Below are 27,473 nucleotides of genomic sequence, written 5' to 3'. Positions count from 1 at the left end.
AGACTCCAAAAAACAACACGATTGGCCATAAAATTCAAGTAAAGTTATTCATGAATTTTGAAGTGAAGTTATAGAATGAAATTAGATATAAATTTTCTTTTCTTGTAAAAAATTGAATTTGAAATAAATTTAAGAAATTTGTAGAGAATCATATAACTAGTGGAATGAGTGATGCTTATCAGTTTTTTTGGAAGTTATTTCTTCCCTTTCCTTTTACTTTTGGGTGCTTTTTCTTGAGGAGATGAGTATTAGAATGCCCGAATTTGATACATATGATATGTTTTTTGTGACTAGTTGTTAGAATGGATAAGGGTGATGTAGAGATGTTGGACGCTGAAAAGAATGTCCTTGCTAGTGATGTCCTTGTGTCCAATGAGTCACCGATCGAGTACGAAAATGGCGGTAAGACTGGCAAAAGCAATGCTGAGGACAAGACAGATGATTAGTGTGATTCAAAGGGAGAGGACTTGAAGAATGCTAGAAGTGAGACAGAGGACTAGCTCAACTCTAAGAGTCAACCAGAGGGATACCACAATGTGGTACTGGAGAACGAAACACTTACTATTGATGTTGGAACGGATGATATGGTAAGTGGCTATCTGAAGTTGACTAATGATGAAGTAAAGAATATTGATGAAGGAGAAGTGAATGAAGTTCAACAGAGTGAAAAAATGATCTATGAGGTCAATTAGAATGGTAATGATTTGACAGTTTCTAGACAAGAGGACCTTCAAATGAAAACAAATCCAACAACTGTTACCACAAATGGTGATGCTGGGTCATACGAGTTTCCAGAACTGAAACTCGAAGTCCCTGATGCTTCGATTGAAAAAATGCCAGAACCAGCTAGTCCAATGTTTCTGATCAACCCTTCAACTGCAAATGCTGGACAGCATAGTGGGGAAGCATCTGAGAATATTTCTGCAATGGTACATACTCTGCTATACCCTTGGGGGCTGATTGATCTACATATATACGAAATTTCCCTATTAAAAATGATTATTCGCTTTTTCAACATGATCATTCGTTTCAAATTTCAGATGGTTGATGGTGAGGATGATGGATACTCCCCTAAGGATCAAGCTTCCTTTTTAGGAAAACTAGGAAGGTTACCGGGAGAAGGCGATGGAATTTAAACCACCTAGGTTTTATGGTCATCAGCTTAACTGCTTAAAGTAAGTGTATCATGGCTTTATCATTGAGCCTTTTTATTTTCATCTTGTTCCTTGTACATATTGAATCTTGTCATGTTCTTCGTGCTAGGTTATGGAGATCTGTGATCAGATTAGGCGGCTATGATCGGGTAAGCCTTTTATTTTGCACTTGTATTTGATCAGTTCTCATTTATACTGCAACATTATAGATTTTATCAGGTTGTTGTAAAGTCGATGTGACTGAGTCTTGAGTATAAGATGAGATTTTATACTATTTAGACTCGGTATAGGTTATTATGTTTTCCTTTTCACATCTGCTTTGCAAATTAACTTTTTTTAAAAAAATTGAATCTGAATTTACTTTTTAATTTTTCGTGAGGACTTTTTCTCTTAATGTTGGTTCATGTTCTGCAATCCTTTTTTTCTATTCTTTATTCTGTCTTCTCTTCCTTTTTTGTTGCGCTCATGTTCCTTGAATCATTTCAGTGCTTAATTCTCATGGTCTCTTAGTAGCTTTCTCAAGCATTTTCTTCAATTAATCGATTTACTTTAGTCCAGTTGAATATACCATATAATTTATTAAATTAAGCTGAAAGTACAATCTGATTGGCGTATGGTGGCAAAGCCTGATTTTCAATTGAGTTAACTTAATCCAATTCCAATTATAGTTTGAAGGAATCTTTGTAAAATGAAATGCGGAGATATTTGACTATATTAATTGAATCAAGAACTGCAAAGGATATTAGCCACTTACCCAAAATGTCCTCAGCTAATCAGAAGCAGTGGGTCAACAATCAACTGCGCGAAGTCGAGGAATTGTGTCTGGACTAACCATGATTTTATACAGGCATTTTTGTTAAAGGCTTTCTGCTACTTGTTACGATAGCCAAGTGCAAAGCATCCCTGGAGGGCTATGTTTATATTTCCAAATATCACAGTGTGAACCTCGAGTTGTTAGAGAGGGTATTTATAAATTATTTATTGATTTATTTTAAAGGTTACATCACATAGCTAATCTACGGGTCAGATTCTTTTTTGTGGGTCAAAAGCATGTGGAAATATTTCCGTGCTCAGTGGAATAAGGATCATGGTCTGGAACCTAGGACCTCTCCTTGGTGAACCGTGTCAACCAAATCACCCGAATGAAAAAGGAGATATGCTGGCTATGGTATATACTCTTCACAGGGTTAAAATTTTAGGAAATAAGCAATGTAGCTCCGTACTCCGTAGTATAATTAAAAAAATCCAAGCGGTGGTTGTGTATTTTCTTCTGTTACTAGGTTGATTAATTAATGATGCAATATGCTATGAGTCTTTGACATGAATTTTATATTATTCCCACGTACTTTTGATGGTGTACTATTAAGCTACTTTATCTCTGTAGGTAACTGGATCCAAGTTGTGGCGGCAAGTGGGAGACTCCTTTAATCCCCCCAAGTGAGCATTTAGTTGGACTAGTGATTTCGGTTTTTCTAGCAACTTGATATGAATATTTCTCCTTTACTCGTCAAACATCAACTTCCCCAATATATACTATGTAAGGGAGATGTTGTCTATCATTGTTGTAATGATGATGTGCCAAGAATTTGAAGTTTATTTATGTTGTTTTGAATGTGAAATGTTACGATATATTTTGGGTACATATGAGAGGAATGAGTTGCTTGCTTGCTAGAACAATATATCGTAAGGTGGTAGAAGAACAATTGTTCATGAACTCTATAAAACCTTAATAACTACTCCCATTGTTTTGAATGTTTGTCTGGTATTGACTTGACAAAGACTTTAAGAAAGTAAATAATTTTTTTTGAATCTTGTAGCCTTGGATCAAAATAGCACTTGGTCCAGTTATTTTACTTTAAATTATAACAATTTTTTTGAAATACAGAATTATATGAAATAGGGAGAAACTCCATGAAAGGAAAATTAATGATCAATATAAATCTCTTAGTTGGAAATATCCCGAAGAAATCAAACGAGTAACATAATCTTGTTATATAGAAAAGAGCAACTATTGCCTTTTTCTGATGAATGATATAGTTTTACGATTTCATCGACTAAAAAGGTTATCAAATGAAAGGTAATTACTGTAAAGATATGGCACGTGGACGCAATTCAACCCCAGATCATGAGCAGTGGTTTGTCCATTTCCATATAAATAGTCCAATTTCTCATCCCTTTTTCGATGTGGGATTTCATAATATTCCCCTGTACGCCCAAACCTCAACTAGAGCGTGAACCGTTATACATGGGGACCCAACATCGGTGAACAACAAACTGGGATGAGTCTAACTCTAATACCATATAAAGATATGAAACCTGAGTATACCTCAACTCAAAAGCTACCTCATGAGGGGAGGTTTGTCCAAGTCCATATAAGGAGTCCAATTTCCCATTCATCTTCCGATATGGGGCTGTTTAACTATTACAATTGAAATGATCGAAAAGGAAATGTGAGTTCATGCATGCTCAAGGTTGAAAATATCATAAAAAGACTTTAAAAATAAGATTCCCTTAATTACATAATTTTAAATGGAAAACGGGAATTGATTTCATTATAAGATCTATTTATCCTTTTTAGAAGATAGTATGCTGCCACTCGGACTCAAGCCGAGATACATTAGCATTGCTTCCTAATAGCATTGTGTCCACCAATTTCACCATAGAGGCCTGTCTTGAACTCATAATAGCATATGAATAAGCGATTGTCGAGATTGAGTAAGCTATTTTAGTTTAGTAAAGACTCAAATAGATCAATGTTAATAAAAAATTGTTCAAATAAGAATTTTAGGTTGAAGGATCATTTTAGATTTGAGGTTAGATAAACCAAATATGCGTAGAATGTACCAAAATGTCTTTAATTTTGTGGTTTTGAACATGTCATGTGAATGTGACACTTTGAAATTAAGAATTGCCAAAAAAGGGAAGAGGCATTCTTTTCTTTGAACTTGGTAACTTTGGAAGGAGGTATTCTTTTTATAGCAAAGAGAATATTAAAACTACTAAAATTGAAAATACGAAGAGAACATGAAGTGTTTTTGCAAAAATAACAATATAGATTCCAACATCAAGCTATAAGCTTAGTTGCTCGGACTCTACTTGTGACACATTGAAATTAAGAATTGCCAAAAAAGGGAAGAGGCATTCTTTTCTTTGAACTTGGTAACTTTGGAAAGAGCCATTCTTTTTATAGCGGGGAGAGTATTAAAACTACCAAAATTGAAAATACAAAGAAAACATGAAGTGCTTTTGCAAAAATAACAACATAGATTCCAAAACCAAGTTATAAGCTAATTTGCTCGGACTCTTCACTTTTGATGCCACACTCGTGTCGACACGACATGGGTGTTGCATTCGTGTCCAATTTGGTCAACCGATCTTGGGTGCCTTGACCAAAATCGATGGGGTAAGTATGGATAGTTTTAATGATCTGTAATCAATACAACAGCTAAGGTGAAATTAAAGAAAATGAAATACATTTTATCTAGAAATTTCTATGTCACTCCTTTTCCGTTAATCTCCTTCTAGATTCTCCTCATGTTCTCCCGTAATATCTCATAATTTAGGTTTTCCAACTCCTTTTAGATATTTTAATTATTTTTAGGTGAATCCCCGCACCTGTATCCCTACATGGATCCGTATCCCCGAATCTTAAAAATTAGATCACGAAGGATCCAACATCTAGATTTGCACCCGTATCGGACACCCACACCAAGTCCGATTAACTTAAGGTATAAGTGTTAAGAAACATACAACGCATTAACAACAAACAACAGCATACCCAAGGAACGTTGCATCTTTCTTTCTGTTAGGTCTTGGTCAAATATAGAGGACTATGGATCTTATAAGCGTATCTGAGTGGTGGCAATTGGTTCTGGAGTTAAGCATGCAGGGACTTGTAGCCTAAAATATTTACAGATGTTTCTGAATAGGGAGTCTAGACTTTATGAGTTACTGACGGGATGCTTCCTTAAGCTAGATTTGCTCAATGTGAAATTAGTGTCAATGTCTGATGTCTCCAATTATATGAGTAACTTAGAATAAAGAATGGGGTTGTAATGAGCAAGATAAATTTTGATTCCCAAATAAGATAAGAATTTACTGGAATGATAATCAAATGAATATATAAGACAATACCAATGCCTTATATCTACTATTATACGACTTTCTCTAAATGCTTTTTTTGGGGATCTGATAATCATCATTTCTCAGGACTTACACTAGTGTTTCTTGGACATTCTGCAGCTTCTATGAGAAGGTAATAACCTGAAGTTCTCTTCCCTTGACAGTTATTAGCATATTTTGATTACTGTCCACCATGCTGCTAATATTTGGTATAAGGTAATAACCTGAAGTTCTCTTCCCTTGATGTTTTGTGATGTTATCTTTTATGTGGGTTGTATGGAAGGAGAGGGAGAGTGTGTTTGAACGGATAGAGGTCCCTTCTTGTATAGATGATTGAATGTCTTTTGTAGAGGACCATATTTTTATATAGATTCTCTATTTCTTGGTATACGGCTTGTATACGGGATTTTCCTCAATCGTTAATAAATTATTTAACCTTATCAAAAATATTGGTGGGTGCTTTGTGAAGCATTAACTTAGAAAACTTTTACTAACATCCCTTCTTTTGTGGCGTATAAAGTCACTTGAATAGTTTGTATTTGGTTCTTTTCATTTTTGTGGTTGTGCTTTTCTTCTTTTTTGAAGTATGTTTCATTATATCTTTGATTGTGTATTTGGTTTTATCAACAACTCTCCATTCTCCACTTCTCCTTAGCTTTCCACAATTTGAAATGCCAAACTTAGATATTTAAGTCGAATAACTCCGTGCATCTATGCTTATAGGGTGACTTTGAATAGAATTTGTTCTAAAAAGTTATTTATCTCTTATTTTTTGTTTCTGTACATTCTATTATCTCATGATTTCTCTCTATGTTAGTTGCTTCTACAATATGAAAAGCGTAGGACAAAAAATAGAGAGCTTCAACTTCCTATTGCTTCTCCTCCTGGTTCTTCGGGTGTTGACAATGAGGTAACGTTGTGTTTACATTGTTGTTATGTGATGTGTCTTCACATCTGTCGTATGTTGTACACTTTTTAATTTATATATGGAGAAGCCTATTACCTTAACTAATTAGAATCATCGGCATATTTTGACTTTGCTCAAGTTCAGATTGCATACTTTTGCTTTCTTTTGGTGTAAACTGTAAAGAGGAATTTGTAAATGAAGAATAATCAATACTCAGTCTCTTCCAATACCTATAAGAATTGGATAGGGATTTTTTTTTCTCACTTGTAATTACTACAACAGTTACTTAATACTAGCTTTGTTAGACATACTAGAAATGATATTGGTATGTCCTCCTAAAAGAGGTTACATGTAGAGGGAGTTGGTGTCTCTTTGTAGTTCAATGCTCTTTTTGGTCGCTTTGCTGTCAAAGACCTCAATCTCCCAGTGTGAGCCTCTAGTGAAGTGTCTAAAGGGTTGTTAGATTGGACCATCATATTTAAATGTACAATAAAAAATTGAATGAAACAAAACCAAATTTTATTTAGAAGAAACTTTTGATGAACTCTACTGTTCTGATTTGATTATTTACTAAAGTTGGGCATTTTGTTTTGATAAGAATTAAGTTATGGAGTTTGTCTTTACTTCATCTAAATGCCGAATCAACTAATGTAGCCTTGTAGTATATGTATATATATACAAATATGAACTATTTAAAGTAATTCTGCAGGGAAGTGGTTACCAATTTTTTTTGCATCAGGAAGGGCAGTAAGAGATTCAGCTGCTCGTTGTAGGCTAGGCTGGCAGGAGCAACGCCTTCTTGGTTATGGTGAGGTTGCTGAGCCAATTGTAAAGGTATGTTGTTGAATCCTTGTAGAGGTCTTTGGGCATTGATTTTCTTAAGTTTGATCCTATCTATTGCCATGTAGAAGTAATTTTGGTGTTTTCATCTTTTATACGATAGGAATGCCAACAATACGCCAAAGCATGCAAAGAGCCTCAAAAATACTGGTAAGATTGTTCGTTAATTTTTTGCCAACTTGACTTGTTAATATATCTCTATCATTGATCTATTTTCTCCTCACCATTTCCCAATATGAAGTTTGGCACTCTCCAAAACTTTGGCCTTTAGTGGTTGTTAGTTAACACTGTAACTATATAAGGATCATCATCCAGGAACTTTAGTTTTTATTTTAACTCATACTCTATCAAAAAGGAATAGTGACCGCATCAGAACTTCTTGTTGTATTCAGGTTCTCTTAAGCACCAGGGACAAAATGAAGTGGAGCACCCAATGAAAGCTGCAGCCAGTGAAACATCTAAGCAGTGAGTCGTACTTTATCTTGATCCTTTCTTCTAATGTTTTTATCTCTTAAGTCAATCTTAAGTTATTTTGATGAAATCTAGAATGTTTCATTACAAATGCTAGTGGTACTTCATATATTATGAACTCCATCATTTGAAAGTGTATTCAATTTCAACTCACCATAGGGCACAATGGAAGGCTATTCTAATTAGTTGGGATTAAGTTTTACTCATCTTAGTATGTTTACTTTAGCTCTGATGCTCTCTAGTAGTCTATTAGTCTTGTTAGACTTACATGTTAATAGAGAATGTAAAAAATTTCTAGTGCTAGAGAAACTAAAAACTTTATAATATTGGATTTTGGACGTTGCAAAGGGCCGGCGTAAATCTCGCTCAAGTGTAATAGCCAGCAAACCACTCATGAGAGGTAAACCGCACTCGCAAGCCCTATGACGAGCTCGACTAAGAAAGTATGCAGGGAGTTTCGAACCTGAGACCCCCATTTGGGAGATCCCTTGCTCAACTAACTCGGTCACCCTTGTGGGTGTTGTAGAGAAATTATTGTGTAGGTTATCAACTTTTGTATACAATGCCAGTTATAGTTTGTTTTCTTGGAGAAAGTGGTGTATCATTTTTTTTGGGTTGCATGCTACAGGCAATGAAAATCAACTTCCTTAAAATGGAATCCAACATCATTGGGATTAGGAACCGTCGGGCTGAGGACATCGCTCACATGCATTCTCTAACTTTTGATCTCTCTAGCCTATTATTCTCTTCTCAAGACCAACTTCATAGTGAATAGGCTTACTACAGGATAGAAAAAGGTTACTATTGTTAGAAATTTGATAGATATCTTGTACAACAACAATTTTTATCACCCAAAAGAAAAAGAGTACTTGGAACTTCAACAGTATTTCTCTATCTCTCTCTACTTTTGGTTCCTCCATTTCTGATGTAAAGATAAATTGCTTTCCATCTGTCAGGTTGGATGTCCATGTTGTTGATGTTGGACCCCCCGCTGATTTGGTGAAAATTAATGTTTGTGAAACAATAAGTTCCTCTCAGAAGTAAAATAATTAAGAACCTCTAGAATATGCATTCCATTTCTCTTATGTGATTTGTATTGATTTTATGCAAACAAAATGATTCCTTTGAGGTCTATCCACTGGTGCCTGGGCTTTTACGAGATGAGGTATAATACCAATCGTGCTACTTGTTTCCATGAAGTGCATTCAATTTGTTTTCTTGTGTGTACTCTTATGACTTGTTGATGTGTTTGTATTATTGCTTGGAATCATTGAGTTTCTCTTTTTTGCAATTGGTGTTTGGGTTAAGGTTAAGCATTCAGTGTAAGCTACATCTCATTGAAAGGACAAAACAACCTTCTAATAGATGGTGCTAATATTGTATTTTTTATAAGTTCATTATGTAACCTTTATAAAGAAGATATGTATCTCCAAAAAAAATCCGGTGTTTATATTTTATTTTTTATTTTTGCACTGTTGTAACTTCTGATGGTGACTTAAATAATCAGCTAGCTTTTACAAACTTGTATTTTACTATTTTACTGTAAAATTTTCCGTAAAGGTAATGATTTAGCATCATAAGACCACAGGTGATTGGAATAATTGTTTCAACTTGTGTTTCTTTTGCCTTTTGTTTTCGTCTTTTTACATCATCTCAAAGCTCTAATGCCCTTATTTCTTGGTAAACATAGGTACGGGTTCAATCTGATCCAGCTGGTCGCCTGGTCATTACCGGTCAACCAAACCAACTTGACAATCTTGGGGGTGTTACTGGCTTCAAAAAGGTACACACCTTGCTATTTATTATATTGATTTTGACTTTGAAGAGTAATTAAATATTTGCCTTACTTGCATATTTTTGGTCTGGTAAAGAGAAACTGTCATGCAGAAAACTAGATATTTCTTCAATGGATCTGAAAACTATATCGTTGTTATGTTTCTATTAAGAAAAATAAGAAGAAAATTAAACAAATTATATCCGGAATATAAACAACTTAATATCACAAAGATTGATAACGTAAAATTAGATCAATTAATAGATAATATATCTAAAATAGAATATAAATATATTCAATGCTTAAAAATACAATGAAAAATGAGAATAACGAATATAGACAAAAACTTAATGAAATAATTATAGCAAAAAGACAAGATTAGAACATAGGCAAAATAGACTTAACAATAATATATTCGCAGGAATTTGTCACAAATCTATAATAGCACAAAGAAAGACTATTTTATATCTAGAAATACAAATAAATAACTTAGAATATAAACTACAACATAATTTATAAATGAATAAAGAAGAATACGCAATAGATGAAAAAACATATGAAAATTATGACGGATTAAAAATAAAGATAATATTTTCTAATCTAGGAAGAAGATATAAGAAAATAGGTGACAATATAAGTTTAATGTTAGAAAAAGAAACGGTAAAACTAGAAGATAGTTTAACTGCTATGATGAGAATAACAAAAAAAAAATGAAGAAATAGATAGAAAAATCAGAAATTAAAAAAATAAAACAACAAGCAAAAAAGGAAGTACAACAATTAGAAGAAGTAAAAAATACTAAAATAATAGAGCTAGAAAAAGAGCTAGCAATATTAAAAGAAATGTATGAAATTAAACAAAAAGAAAAAGAACAAAAAACAAAATTAGCAAATGAGATAATTAAATTTAAAGAAAAATTGCAATTACAAGATGAATTAGAAGAAAAAGAAGAAAATAACCAAGATAATCTACCCGAAATAAGAGTTGATGAAATAAACGATGATGATCTAGAACAACATTCGGAAACAAGTGAAACATATACGGAACTTTTAGCAAATATAGATAATACGAAGAATTTAGAAATAAATGCAGAAGACGTAGACATGGACGAAAAACCTAGCACATCAGGAGTAAAAAACCCAGAAAATTTTAATCCAAAATATTATAATAAAAATTATGAACAATATAATAAAGAAAAAACTACATGGGATAAAAGATTAAATAAAAAATGGACGCCCAAACCAATAACTGGACAACATGAATTTTTAGATTTAGACTGTGTAGCAGACATAAATAAAACAATCCAATTATGGGTAGGATACATATCAAAACAATTAATAGATAACAAGATAGTAATAGCAGAGGCACCAGGATACATAGAAAGAACAATTATAGGAACAGTAAAATTATGGCTACAAAATTTAACAAATGAAAGCTTAACAACTTTAAGAAATAATAAAAAATTTGATGGTGAAATAGCCACTACAACCATGGAAATATTATATAAATACGAAATAGCTATAAGAAATGAATTTAGTAGTATGACAACAGAGGTAGAAGAACAAAATAAAGAAAAAATCATAAATCGGAATCTAATGACAAAATTAGCAATATGTAATATGTGTTACATAGATGAATATACATGTGCATTTAGAGAATACTATTATAAAGGAACATATAGCATAGAAGAAGGTAAAGAAATAAGAAAATTATATTTTACAAAATTACCAGAACCTTTTAATTCAAAAATAATAAAAAGTTGGAATGAAGCAGAATTAACAGATACCTTAGGAGCTAGAATAAAATTCTTACAACGATGGTTTATAGAACTATGTGAAAAACATAAAGAAGAAATAAAAATGGAAAAAATATTAGTAAAAAACTTGGCATGTTGCAAAAATAAGACAGCACCCCAATTTGGTTGTACGGATAGATATTATAAAAATAAAAAGAAATATAATAAAAAATATAGATCAAAATATAAATATAAAAAACCAAGAAGAAGGTACTATGTAAAAAACTACAAAACCAAAAGACCATATAGACCAAAAAGAAAACTAACGGAATGTACTTGTTATAATTGTGGAAAATTAGGACATATAGCTAGAGATTGTAAATTACCTAAAAATCCAAAGAAAAAACAAATATCAGAAATAATAATAGACGATGAAAAATATACACAAATAGAGTACGTAGATTATGAATTAGAAAGCAATGATAGTATATATGAATTATCGGAAAATGAAATAGAAAATAGCTCAGTAATAGAATCGGATAATGAATACGATATCAATGACTGAAAAAGATATACAAATAATAACTAAAGAAAAATATCAAGATGAAGAATCGACAGAACAAAAAATAATATTTGATAATAATATATTTGAGCAAATAAAAGGAAAAGAATTAGACCTAAGTGTAGCAAAAATATTCGAAATACCAACAATAAGAAACTGGTTTAAACGACAAAAAGAAGAATATTACGTAGTAAGTCAAAGAGAACATATCATAGATTGCAAATACACTAAAGGAAAAGCTAAAATACCAATAATAAATAAACGAATAATAAATAAAGAAATACAAGATATTAAGGCTAAAAATCCAATTAAATATGTACATTTAGGAGGAACAGAAATACTAATAAAAGCATGTTTTAGAGAAGGAATAGATACACCCATAGAAATATACTTAGCAGATGATAGAATTATACAACCTATAGAAAAAAGCATAATAAGTGCGGTAAAAGGTAACCTCATATACCAAAAATTTAAATTTATAATAAGTGCTAATTACTCAGTAGCAGTAAATGACAGAAATATAGATAAATCATTAGTATTATATTGGAAAATGTCAGGAATAGAACTAGCCCCGGGAAGTAAAATATTTACAGCTAGATGTAAAAACTTATATGTTTTAACGACAAAACACAAAATAACAGCAAAAAATAAAATAAATAAAATAAAAATAGAAGATCCCTTTGAAAGAATAGTTACAGTCATAGATAAAAATGATTATAGTTATAATGAAATTGATATAGAAGAAGATTTAGAAATAGTAAAAGAAAGACTAAGCACATCGAAAAGAATAAACAATGAGATACCCCAAATATCATCAAAAATGAGTACCTCAAGGAGAATAGATAAAACCCCACTAAAATCAATGGAAGAAGACATAAAACCATATCATTACTACATCACGGGAATAATGGAACAACGAAAATATTTAATACTAATAGATACAGGACGAGAAGAAAATTATATTACAAGAGAATTAGTGACGGAAGATGAAATAATAACTATTGAACAATCATGCTCCGAACTACCAAAAGCATTAATATATACCGAAGAAACTACAGAAAAGGAAATAATCATCGGAGGAGTACCAATAGTGATAAAATTCAAAATATATCAAGGAAATGAAAATATCATCTTAGGAATAAAATGGTTAGAACAAGTAAAACCATATAATCTAGAAGACAAACAATTAACAATAAATTATGAAAATAAAAGGGTAATAATAAAAAGGACTTTAGTATGATAAAAATATGAAAATATATATACTTGCGAAGATAATAATAGAAGGATATTACAACCGATATTATACACCAATGATAGATACGGGAGCAGAAGCTAATATATGTAAATATAATTGTTTACCAGAAGATAAGTGGGAAAAATTAAAAACACCTATAGTAGTAACAGGATTTAATAATGAAGGAAGCATGATCACATATAAGGCAAAAAATATAAAAGTACAAATATGGGATAAGATATTAACTATAGAAGAAATATATAACTTTGAATTAACTACAAAAGATATGCTATTAGGAATGCCATTTTTAGAAAAATTATACCCACATATAATTACAAAAACACACTGGTGGTTCACGACACCGTGTAAACAAAAAATAGGAGCAAAAAGAGTAAATAATAAAAAACGAAAAACAACGGAATGGATAAAAGGAAGTGAAAAAATTACACAAAAATTAGAAAATATAAAAGAAGAAGACCCTAAAATAGAATTAATTATATTCTCTATAGATAAAGTAAAAATAATTCAAGATAAGTTAGAATTATTATATAGTGAGGATCCTTTACAAGGATGGGAAAAACATAAAACAAAAGTAAAAATTGAGCTAATTGATAATAACAGTATAATAACCCAAAAACCATTAAAGTATAATTTTAATGATTTAACCGAATTTAAGATACATATAGATGAATTACTAGAAAAAGGATATATACAAGAAAGCAATAGTAAGCATACAAGCCCGGCATTTATCGTAAATAAACATAGTGAACAAAAAAGAGGAAAAAGTAGAATGGTTATTGATTATAGAAATTTAAATGCAAAAACTAAAACATATAATTATCCGATACCAAATAAAATACTAAAGATAAGACAAATACAAGGATATAATTATTTTAGCAAATTTGATTGTAAATCAGGATTTTACCACTTAAAACTAGAAGAAGAATCTAAAAAACTAACAGCATTCACTGTACCACAAGGATTTTATGAATGGAATGTATTACCATTTGGATATAAAAACGCACCAGGTAGATATCAACACTTTATGGACAATTACTTTAAACAAATAGAAAATTGTGTAGTGTACATCGATGATATATTATTATATTCTAAGACACAAGATGAACATATAAGATTATTAGAAAAATTTATACACATCATAGAATATTCAGGTATAAGTCTAAGTAAAAAGAAAGCTGATATAATGAAAAATCAAATAGAATTCTTAGGAATACAAATTGATAAAAACGGAATAAAAATGCAAACACATATAGTACAAAAAATAATTAACTCAAATGAACAACTAGACACAAAAAAGAAATTACAATCATTCTTAGGACTAGTAAATCAAGTAAGAGAATACATACCAAAATTAGCAGAGAATTTAAAACCATTACAACAAAAATTAAAGAAAGATATAGAATATCAGTTTGATAAAAAAGACCAAATACAAATACAAAAGGTAAAATTATTATGTAAAAACTTACCTAAACTATACTTTCCAGATGAAAATAAAAAATTTACTTATATAATAGAATCAGATGCAAGTGAAAAAAGTTATGGAGGAATATTAAAATACAGGTATGATGACACTACGATAGAACATCATTGCAGGTATTATTCAGGAACGTTTAATAATACAGAAATAAAATGGGAAATAAATAGAAAAGAATTATATTCAGTATATAAGTGTTTATTATCATTTGAACCATATATTGTATATAACAAATTTATTATAAGAACAGATAATACACAAGTAAAATGGTGGCTAACAAGAAAAATACAAGATTCGGTAACAACAAAAGAAATAAGGAGATTGGTATTAAATATATTAAATTTCACATTTACAATTGAAGTAATAAAAACTGATAAGAATGTTATTGCAGATTACTTATCAAGACAAAGCTACTCAGACTGAGAACGAAAATACAATGGAAGAGATACTCAAAGCCATAACTACACTTTGTATAAAAGTGGACAGTATGGACAACGAGATACAAAAGCTAAAAACTAATGAAGATAATATGAAGTCTAAAGCTAGTCAGCAGCATGACTATAAAAATGCGGAGCTACGTCGATCGGAAGACGGAAAAAATCCAGAGCTAAAAGGAGACGATGGGAAACTCCTTAAAACCCATAACGTTTGTTTAAATACAGCTGCAGGTACAAGCAAACAAGTTAGCGATAAACAACATAAAAATGCTAACTTAAACCAGCTATTTGCAAAACCATTTACCCAAAGAACACCTAAACATGTGTCCATAGAACCACAAACATCTACATACGCAGATAGTTTGCAAAACCAAAGTGAGAAAAAGACATATAATTACATCACACGGACCTATATTGAAAATATCCACAAAATTCAAACCTATTTAAACCGCAACCCCAGATCAACTACAAAAGAACCAAACCAAGATTATTTAACCCAAAGACTGCAAGGTTATAATAAACTAATTGCACAACCAAAAACTAACGCCAACTTAGTTAGGACATGTTATAACTATGGATTACTAAATACTGTATATACATATGACGGAGAAGAACTAAGCGGAATACCGGAACTATATAGAGCATTTATTACTTATAAGAGAGTTACTAAGGGAAATCTATTCTTTGTAAAGTTTTATACGGCAACAGCAGAGATATTATACGAGGAAATAAAACCTCCAATACAAGTTATCAAGATAGGGTTAACCAAAGATATGATTATACCCGAGGATATCGGACAACAAGAAGAGATATGCAAATTAGAGATACCAAGTTTTTATGCCAATAAAAGAATAATTGGTATATCAACTATCATACAAGAGTTAGCAAACAATTATTTAAATGGAAATGCTATATGGAGCTACTATGCAAGAGATCAATTAATGATTTATTCCAATTCAAGGGAACTAAGGAAAGCAGATATGGATGAAGTCCAGAGATGGATTTTATCACTACTAAAGCCAGAAGAACGACCTACGACACGAGCATTAAAAGAAGGATTTATTTCAGCAGAATTATTAACCAGATATTGTAAATTAATTGGTCATAAATATCCGGACCATATATGTTCAAAGTGCAACGGAGAAGATAATATAATTCCAGATGTCCAGTTGGAATAATTAACGAGGAAGAAAACAAGAAGAAGATAAGAAGCGGAAAAAGTTATGTAATAATGTAATGTGAAGTTGTCAAAGATAAGAACGGAAAGAAGATAGATTGTCAAGATATGTGTAAAATTGTCAAGATATTGTCAAGATATGTGTAAGATATGTCATAAAGTAGGTATGGAATAGGTATGGGTCTTTTGTCAAAAAATGACAAATGTAGTAGATAGTGTACATTATTGTGCAAATAAGTCGTAAAGTAGATAGTAGTAGACAAAATAAAACTATTCATGAATAGTAGTCATGAATAGTAAGTAGACATGTGTAAAAAATGTGTTAGGATAAGCTTTTAGAATTGTAAGTTTGTGTGTCTATATATAGACTTAGTAGGAACCATTGTAAAAAGCAGGCAATGCCTAAAGCAATAAAACTCTTCTACATAAAAATCCTCTCTTTTCAAAATACTCTCTTAAGATATTAAACACTTAAAAGTTAATATGGAGAAATCTGAAATCCAGTCAGATATTTCAGATAGCATGGCAAAGCAAGAAGCAAAGGTATTTTGTTCAAAATATATGCGGAACTAATTTCATATATTCCTGAATATCATATATGTGATTGAATAAATTTATGTTAGTTATTATGTATTAGAATTATTTGAATCATGATTTCTAGTTTATTAGCACACTGGAAACAGGGAGAAAACTTCTATACTATGCCATCCTAATGTTGAAACCGGTAGGCGAGGAAAGCCGTTTAGGGGAGTAAACAAAGTTGAGGCGCTGATAAGAAGGAAGTATCCGCTAAAGTACGATGCTAGTAGTGACAGGAAAACATGATAAAGATAATCTAGTTCATAATGATCTAATATGAATTTAATCAATTATAAATATGATAGGAAGGAATAGTTGAAAATAAAATCTGCATAGACAACGAACATGACTACATATATGCATGATGAAATGATAAAAAATTATGAAACTTTAATATTATATGTACTTAAGGATATAAAAATAATTGAATTAAGAAGAATAATATGGGAAAAAATATTTAATGATTACGAATCAGAAGATATATTAAATCAAGAATGGTATGAAATAGATTTACAAGATCTATATTTAGATAATGAAAGAATAGAATGGTACGATTTAGAAATAAATTCAGACTAAAATGAAATACGAATATTTACAATATTGGACAGAAGCTATGGAAGATATGAAATTATTAGAACAATTAATGGAAGAAAATTTATGTATGTATCAAAGAACCCAAGATATGTCATATTTAGAATATATCATAAATAATATTAATGAAATATTCAGATTAAAACAACTATCGGAAGAATATTACAATAAATATTATTACATATTACCATGAATTTAGCACTACCAAAAAATAATATTAAAGAGATATCAAGATTAAGACACTTAGTAAAAAAATACTATAGTAAAAGCTTTAAAATAAAATACTCACCTACCAAACTATCAGCTACCACATCATCACTTCCATGAATCCACTAACTACCAGTTCCGCACCGAAAAATGGTATCAGAGCTATGGATAATAAGAAACACGGTAAGAAACATACAAGTAGAAAATTAAGAAAAATAAGAAGAAAATTAAATAAATTATATCCGGAATATAAACAACTTAATATCACAAAGACTGATAATGAAAAATTAGATCAATTAATAAATAATATATCTAAAATAGAATATAAATATATTCAATACCTAAAAATACAATGAATAACAAGAATAGCGAATATAGACAAAAACTTAATGAAGTAATTATAGAAAAACAACAAGAATTAGAACATAGGAAAAATAGACTTAATAGTAATATATTTGCAGGAATTTGTCACAAATCTATACTAGCACAAAGAAAGACTATTTTTTATCTAGAAATACAAATAAATAACTTAGAATATAAACTACAACATAATTTATAAATGAATAAAGAAGAATACGCAATAGATGAAAAAACATATGAAAATTATGACGGATTAAAAATAAAGATAATATTTTCTAATCTAGGAAGAAGATATAAGAAAATAGGTGATAATATAAGTTTAATGTTAGAAAAAGAAACGGTAAAACTAGAAGATAGTTTAACTGCTATGGTAAGAATAACAAAAGAAAATGAAGAAATAGATAGAAGAACGGAAATTGAAAAAATAAAACAACAAGCAAAAAAGGAAGTACAACAATTAGAAGAAGTAAAAAATACTAAAATAATAGAGCTAGAAAAAGAGCTAGCAATATTAAAAGAAATGTATGAAATTAAACAAAAAGAAAAAGAACAAAAAACAAAATTAGCAAATGAGATAATTAAATTTAAAGAAAAATTGCAATTACAAGATGAATTAGAAGAAAAAGAAGAAAATAACCAAGATAATCTACCCGAAATAAGAGTTGATGAAATAAACGATGATGATCTAGAACAACATTCGGAAACAAGTGAAACATATACGGAACTTTTAGCAAATATAGATAATACAAAGAATTTAGAAGTAAATGCAGAAGACGTAGACATGGACGAAAAACCTAGCACATCAGGAGTAAAAAACCCAAAAAATTTTAATCCAAAATATTATAATAAAAATTATGAACAATATAATAAAGAAAAAACTACATGGGATAAAAGATTAAATAAAAAATGGACGCCTAAACCAATAACTGGACAACATGAATTTTTAGATTTAGACTGTGTAGCAGACATAAATAAAACAATCCAATTATGGGTAGGATACATATCAAAACAATTAATAGATAACAAGATAGTAATAGCAGAGGCACCAGGATACATAGAAAGAACAATTATAGGAACAGTAAAATTATGGCTACAAAATTTAACAAATGAAAGCTTAACAACTTTAAGAAATAATAAAAAATTTGATGGTGAAATAGCCACTACAACCATGGAAATATTATATAAATACGAAATAGCTATAAGAAATGAATTTAGTAGTATGACAACAGAGGTAGAAGAACAAAATAAAGAAAAAATCATAAATCGGAATCTAATGACAAAATTAGCAATATGTAATATGTGTTACATAGATGAATATACATGTGCATTTAGAGAATACTATTATAAAGGAACATATAGCATAGAAGAAGGTAAAGAAATAAGAAAATTATATTTTACAAAATTACCAGAACCTTTTAATTCAAAAATAATAAAAAGTTGGAATGAAGCAGAATTAACAGATACCTTAGGAGCTAGAATAAAATTCTTACAACGATGGTTTATAGAACTATGTGAAAAACATAAAGAAGAAATAAAAATGGAAAAAATATTAGTAAAAAACTTGGCATGTTGCAAAAATAAGACAGCACCCCAATTTGGTTGTACGGATAGATATTATAAAAATAAAAAGAAATATAATAAAAAATATAGATCAAAATATAAATATAAAAAACCAAGAAGAAGGTACTATGTAAAAAACTACAAAACCAAAAGACCATATAGACCAAAAAGAAAACTAACGGAATGTACTTGTTATAATTGTGGAAAATTAGGACATATAGCTAGAGATTGTAAATTACCTAAAAATCCAAAGAAAAAACAAATATCAGAAATAATAATAGACGATGAAAAATATACACAAATAGAGTACGTAGATTATGAATTAGAAAGCAATGATAGTATATATGAATTATCGGAAAATGAAATAGAAAATAGCTCAGTAATAGAATCGGATAATGAATACGATATCAATGACTGAAAAAGATATACAAATAATAACTAAAGAAAAATATCAAGATGAAGAATCGACAGAACAAAAAATAATATTTGATAATAATATATTTGAGCAAATAAAAGGAAAAGAATTAGACCTAAGTGTAGCAAAAATATTCGAAATACCAACAATAAGAAACTGGTTTAAACGACAAAAAGAAGAATATTACGTAGTAAGTCAAAGAGAACATATCATAGATTGCAAATACACTAAAGGAAAAGCTAAAATACCAATAATAAATAAACGAATAATAAATAAAGAAATACAAGATATTAAGGCTAAAAATCCAATTAAATATGTACATTTAGGAGGAACAGAAATACTAATAAAAGCATGTTTTAGAGAAGGAATAGATACACCCATAGAAATATACTTAGCAGATGATAGAATTATACAACCTATAGAAAAAAGCATAATAAGTGCGGTAAAAGGTAACCTCATATACCAAAAATTTAAATTTATAATAAGTGCTAATTACTCAGTAGCAGTAAATGACAGAAATATAGATAAATCATTAGTATTATATTGGAAAATGTCAGGAATAGAACTAGCCCCGGGAAGTAAAATATTTACAGCTAGATGTAAAAACTTATATGTTTTAACGACAAAACACAAAATAACAGCAAAAAATAAAATAAATAAAATAAAAATAGAAGATCCCTTTGAAAGAATAGTTACAGTCATAGATAAAAATGATTATAGTTATAATGAAATTGATATAGAAGAAGATTTAGAAATAGTAAAAGAAAGACTAAGCACATCGAAAAGAATAAACAATGAGATACCCCAAATATCATCAAAAATGAGTACCTCAAGGAGAATAGATAAAACCCCACTAAAATCAATGGAAGAAGACATAAAACCATATCATTACTACATCACGGGAATAATGGAACAACGAAAATATTTAATACTAATAGATACAGGACGAGAAGAAAATTATATTACAAGAGAATTAGTGACGGAAGATGAAATAATAACTATTGAACAATCATGCTCCGAACTACCAAAAGCATTAATATATACCGAAGAAACTACAGAAAAGGAAATAATCATCGGAGGAGTACCAATAGTGATAAAATTCAAAATATATCAAGGAAATGAAAATATCATCTTAGGAATAAAATGGTTAGAACAAGTAAAACCATATAATCTAGAAGACAAACAATTAACAATAAATTATGAAAATAAAAGGGTAATAATAAAAAGGACTTTAGTATGATAAAAATATGAAAATATATATACTTGCGAAGATAATAATAGAAGGATATTACAACCGATATTATACACCAATGATAGATACGGGAGCAGAAGCTAATATATGTAAATATAATTGTTTACCAGAAGATAAGTGGGAAAAATTAAAAACACCTATAGTAGTAACAGGATTTAATAATGAAGGAAGCATGATCACATATAAGGCAAAAAATATAAAAGTACAAATATGGGATAAGATATTAACTATAGAAGAAATATATAACTTTGAATTAACTACAAAAGATATGCTATTAGGAATGCCATTTTTAGAAAAATTATACCCACATATAATTACAAAAACACACTGGTGGTTCACGACACCGTGTAAACAAAAAATAGGAGCAAAAAGAGTAAATAATAAAAAACGAAAAACAACGGAATGGATAAAAGGAAGTGAAAAAATTACACAAAAATTAGAAAATATAAAAGAAGAAGACCCTAAAATAGAATTAATTATATTCTCTATAGATAAAGTAAAAATAATTCAAGATAAGTTAGAATTATTATATAGTGAGGATCCTTTACAAGGATGGGAAAAACATAAAACAAAAGTAAAAATTGAGCTAATTGATAATAACAGTATAATAACCCAAAAACCATTAAAGTATAATTTTAATGATTTAACCGAATTTAAGATACATATAGATGAATTACTAGAAAAAGGATATATACAAGAAAGCAATAGTAAGCATACAAGCCCGGCATTTATCGTAAATAAACATAGTGAACAAAAAAGAGGAAAAAGTAGAATGGTTATTGATTATAGAAATTTAAATGCAAAAACTAAAACATATAATTATCCGATACCAAATAAAATACTAAAGATAAGACAAATACAAGGATATAATTATTTTAGCAAATTTGATTGTAAATCAGGATTTTATCACTTAAAACTAGAAGAAGAATCTAAAAAACTAACAGCATTCACTGTACCACAAGGATTTTATGAATGGAATGTATTACCATTTGGATATAAAAACGCACCAGGTAGATATCAACACTTTATGGACAATTACTTTAAACAAATAGAAAATTGTGTAGTGTACATTGATGATATATTATTATATTCCAAAACACAAGATGAACATATAAGATTATTAGAAAAATTTATACACATCATAGAATATTCAGGTATAAGTCTAAGTAAAAAGAAAGCTGATATAATGAAAAATCAAATAGAATTCTTAGGAATACAAATTGATAAAAACGGAATAAAAATGCAAACACATATAGTACAAAAAATAATTAACTCAAATGAACAACTAGACACAAAAAAGAAATTACAATCATTCTTAGGACTAGTAAATCAAGTAAGAGAATACATACCAAAATTAGCAGAGAATTTAAAACCATTACAACAAAAATTAAAGAAAGATATAGAATATCAATTTAATAAAAAAGACCAAATACAAATACAAAAGGTAAAATTATTATGTAAAAACTTACTTAAACTATATTTTCCGGATGAAAACAAAAAATTTACTAATATAGTAGAATCAGATGCGAGTGAAAAAAGTTATGGAGGAATATTAAAATACAGATATGATGGCAATACGATAGAACATCATTGTAGGTATTATTCAGGAACATTTAATAATACAGAAATAAAATGGGAAATAAATAGAAAAGAATTATATTTAGTGTATAAGTGTTTATTATCATTTGAACCATATATTGTATATAACGAATTTATTATAAGAACAGATAATACACAAGTAAAATGGTGGCTAACAAGAAAAATACAAGATTTGGTAACAACAAAAGAGATAAGGAGATTAGTATTAAATATATTAAATTTTACATTTACAATTGAAGTAATAAAAACTGATAAGAATGTTATTGCAAATTACCTATCACGACAAAGCTACTCAGACTGAGACTGAGGAAGAAGATACAATCGAAAAGATACTCAAAGCTATTACTGCACTTTGTACAAAAGTGGATAGTATGGAAAACGAGATACAAAAGCTAAAGACTAATGAAGATAATCTGAAGTCTAAAGCTAGTCAGCAACATAACTATAAAAATGTGAAGCTACGTCGATCGGAAGACAGAAAAAATCCAGAGCTAAAAGGAGACGATGGAAAACTCCTTAAAACCCATAATATTTGTTTAAATACAGCTGCAGGTACAAGCAAACAAGTTAGCGATAAACAACATAAAAATGCGAACTTAAACCAGCTATTCGCAAAACCATTTACCCAAAGGACACCTAGACATATGTCCATAGAACCACAAACATCTACATACGCAGTTAGTTTGCAAAACCAAAATGAGAAAAAAGACATATAACTACATCACACGAACCAATATAAAAAATATACACAAATCCAAACATTATTTTTTAAGAAACATACAAAAGCTAAAGTAGACAAGTAAAAATAAATGAAAGAAATATTTCAGATAACATTTGCAATACTTGATATATTATTATTGTTATTATCTAGAGAAAGTTATTGGTTCCACCAAAATGTACTTTAGTGAGCGTTGTGCGATACTGATTAGATTAAATTTAGACGGATCGAAATAATAATTATTTACCTACCCTAAAATTTTCCATATTAGTATTCTTCACCTACCTTGAAATTTTACATTGGCCGAATTTCATATTGTATGCATTTAATTCTAATGTACACCATTGTATGGTTTATATTACTCCCTTCGTGCACTTTTGTTCACATGTAGGAATTTGAATTAATATGACTCAAATATGGCCACACATGTAGAAAGTTCACAGTAATAGTTATTAGAGAAAATACTAATAATAAAAAATCCTAAATTTAATACTTAAACTATACGGGCATTTAAATACCTTTTTAAATGCTAAAATAAGTTGTGCTGCTAAATATGGGACATTTTTTATGTATTATCTCTAGTGATTAATTGATGTTTAATATTAAGTCGTGGAAAAAAATTGAAATAACTAATGCTAAAGATGATAAGAGGGAACTAAACAAATACCCCATAAAAGCAAAACGATTACAAACATATACTCTTTTACATTCATACCCCCACTATATTTATGTCATTCGGTATATAAAGTTCTTGACTTAAGGCTTAGTTTCATACTTTTATTTCTGGCTGTCCCAAACTCTCGATTATTCTAAAATGTGTCAATGTTTGCTATTGGGCAAAGATACAACGGTCAAGGCATAAGCATGGTTCATTTTTGTCACCTTGTTTTTAAGTGATTTTCAATATTTTTTTTGTGTCAAATCTTAATGATTAAATTGATAATTGAACCGATAACGGTCAATAATCGATAAGTTAATATGTTAATAATTCTATAACTATTTAGCATATTTACAAAATAAATAACAAATAAACTTCAACATCTAACCTAATTGACCGATTCACATCCATACATACATAATATACTTCACACTATGTACATTTATTTGCAAAACAAAGTTGCACAATTACATTCTTGGGTTTGCTAATAAGAGAGACAAAATCAATCAAACCATTTATGTTGATGTTCATGTCAATTGTCCAATTATTTTATTAATACAATAAATTGTGCTATAATATGACAAAATTTATTTTTTAACTATTGAAGTTTGCAGTACATACTTTATTTGGGTATAAACTAAAAGATGAAAAAGCTAATATTAAAATCAGAATATAGCAAAATTCAAAGTTTGTTTCATTCCTCTATTCACTTAATTAATTTATGCAATTAATGTGATAATTATTTTTGATTACTCTCTTTTTGTCTTTTTTTATTTGTCCAATTTTGACTTTTTATTTATTCCTTTAATTTATTATTTTTGACAAATAAAAAAATACAATATTTTTAAATCTATTATACCCTAAATTTATTTAGAGAGTTAATGTTGATGGAAAAAGTAGAAAATCTTTTAATGAGTAAATTGATTTGAAATTCTATCAATTAATAGGGGTAAAAATGGTAAACTCACTATATCGATTATTATTTTCTTAATAGTTGTGTCAAATCAAAATTGAACAAGTAAATATGGGTAGCGGATGAATCAAATAAGGAAAAAAACTCAAATTTATCATCAAATTTGATAAAAGGATTATCTATATTATATGTTAAAAGTTTGGCTAATCTATGCCATTTCTTTTTGAGAGAAAGATCATACATGTCATTATTTGTTAACGAAAAACAATTTCAATTTTGCAAAACCATTTCTATACGTGGTCAATTATCATTCAGTCGTGCCATCAAATTAAATAATTTTAAAGGAAGAGGAATCAAATATGCCATCAAACTTTGAGAAAAGACTCATTCTATGTTATCGTTAAGAGTTTGACTCATCTATTGTCATTTCAGTTAACAAATGATTGCACAGATGAGCCTTTTCTCAAACAGAAATGACATAAATTAGCTAAACTTTTAATGGATGACATAGATGAATCTTTTCTCAAAATTTGATTTTTCCACATGTCATGTTTACAAAATTAAAGAACATTTTCTTATTTTCTTATATTCTGTATTAAGTCAAAATGGAACAAACAAATTAAAATAGAGAGGGAGTAAATAATATATTTCACACTATTTATATTCATTTACAAAATTAAAGTGTAAAATTTCATTATTGGGATTTCTAATGAGAGAGACAAAACTCAAAACTAGTCAAATAGTTCACGTTGCTGGTCCAATTAATACAAAAAATTGTGCCACAATTGGACAAAAATTGATTTTTCAACAATTGAAGTTGATAAATGATAATGCATACTTCATCTAGTTATCCACAAAAAGAGAAAAAAAAACATTAGAACTAGAACATAATATATACCAAACTAAATCTACCCTGATAAATACTAAAGTAAAATAAAGGTCTAATCTTCTATTATTGAATGAATAATGGACAATTCCAAGAATTTTTTTATTCATTCACATAATTAATTTATGCAATTAATGTGGTCATTATTTCCAAAAAGTAGATATATACAAACCTCATAGATTTATCAAATAAAATAATGTTAAATTTAATTAGGGATCCTACGTGACTAACAAAGTTCATCATTGTAGTGTTCTTTGTTAGCTCAAAATACGTCTAGAAACATGTATATCATGATATATGAACTCAAATTTAGATGTAATTTATTCTAGATATAACGTACCCAAGTGGATTCACATGCATCTAGTTTACATAGACAAATCTGGCTCACCTCGTTCACCTCCCACACATCTCACTCGTCATTCTCTATCTCACTTGTGTATCGGTATCCTAATTATATGTGAATCACACCAAATAAATGTATCTAGTATGATTCACATGTATTTGGAATATATAGACAAATCTCGCTCGCCTCCTTCATGTTCTTGCTCACCTCTCTCCCTATTTCAGTATATCTGGTAGCCAAGAATATGTATCTAGGTGTATCTACTTGAAATGAGATATGAAATTATTAATTAGTGAGATAAAATATAATTATTACAAAATATAGAGACAATTAATAAAGGGGAAACTAAGCAAATACCCCATAAAAATAAAGCAATTACAAACATATACCCCACTAAATAAATACACTATATACTCCACCCCAAACTATTTTCTCTTAGCCTAATACTAAGAGTGTGTTTGGTATGGAGGAAAACATTTTCTATTTTCCAGAAAATGTTTTCCAATTTTCCCATGTTTGGTTGGCTTAAATGTTCGGGAAATGTTTTCCAAATTAACTCATTTTTCTCAAATTTATGGAAAATGACTTCTTTTCCAAAATTGAGGATAACATTTTCCAAAACTCTACTTCATCCTTTAATCTTTTTTCTTACCTTACCCATACCCCATACAGTCACGGCCCAACCCACCGGGCCGTGTGGGCACCCACTCTAACCCCTAAGTAGTAGAACCCTCATATCCCAATAGTTAAACATGCAAAAAATTTAAATAAAACAGAGATAAATATAATAATATGATTTTAAAACAATATCCTTAGACACACATTTAGTTAAAACTTGTAAAGTAATTTAACAACTCCCAATGGTCTAGTCTAAACAGGTACAAGATCTACTAAGAGTACATCTGGACAAGATAAACAAAACACACAGCTCCCACCATGCAAAAGGAAGAATAGAAGCTGCTGGAGAATTTCTTCGTCTTCACCTAATAAACATCATCAACCTACATCCAGACTATGTCAAAAGACATAGCAAGAATAGTATCAGTACAAAACACACGTACTGGTAGGCATCATCGGTCAACCTGATGCCCACCACATAACATAAGGAACCAACTAGTAAGATCATGACATAAAGCACTCGCTTCTCCACCTCTACTCTTTCTTGAAGTACCTCCAAATTACACTAGTACTCTGACTACTAAGCACCTTCTCAACAACCTACTTACCAATTACTTGATCATGGCCTAACCATTCTAACACATTAAGCATCCCCCAAATACCACCACAAGTATTTCAACTAACCGCTCACGTCATATGCTTACTTCCTCGCGACTTTACTCAATCATGGTCACATAGTACATTATATCAAATCATTCTTACCGCTAAACCCAATCCCTTTCCCCAAGTTGGAAACCACCTAAGCATATTTCATCACACACTGTACCTCTACTTCTTGCCATTACAACGCCCGAACCACTCTTGCT

At 29.7% G+C, this 27,473-nt stretch overlaps 1 pseudogene; it reads left to right on the top strand.

Moving 5' to 3' along the window:
• Positions 1 to 302: 302 nt before the first annotated feature.
• Positions 303 to 9,328, top strand: LOC125861421 (AT-rich interactive domain-containing protein 6-like; annotated as a pseudogene).
• Positions 9,329 to 27,473: the final 18,145 nt, after the last annotated feature.

Source organism: Solanum stenotomum, chromosome 4, assembly GCF_019186545.1.
Source record: "Solanum stenotomum isolate F172 chromosome 4, ASM1918654v1, whole genome shotgun sequence".
Classification (NCBI taxonomy): Eukaryota; Viridiplantae; Streptophyta; class Magnoliopsida; order Solanales; family Solanaceae; genus Solanum; species Solanum stenotomum.
Note: the sequence above shows the minus strand (reverse complement) of the source record. Positions and strands in the feature narration are given on the sequence as shown.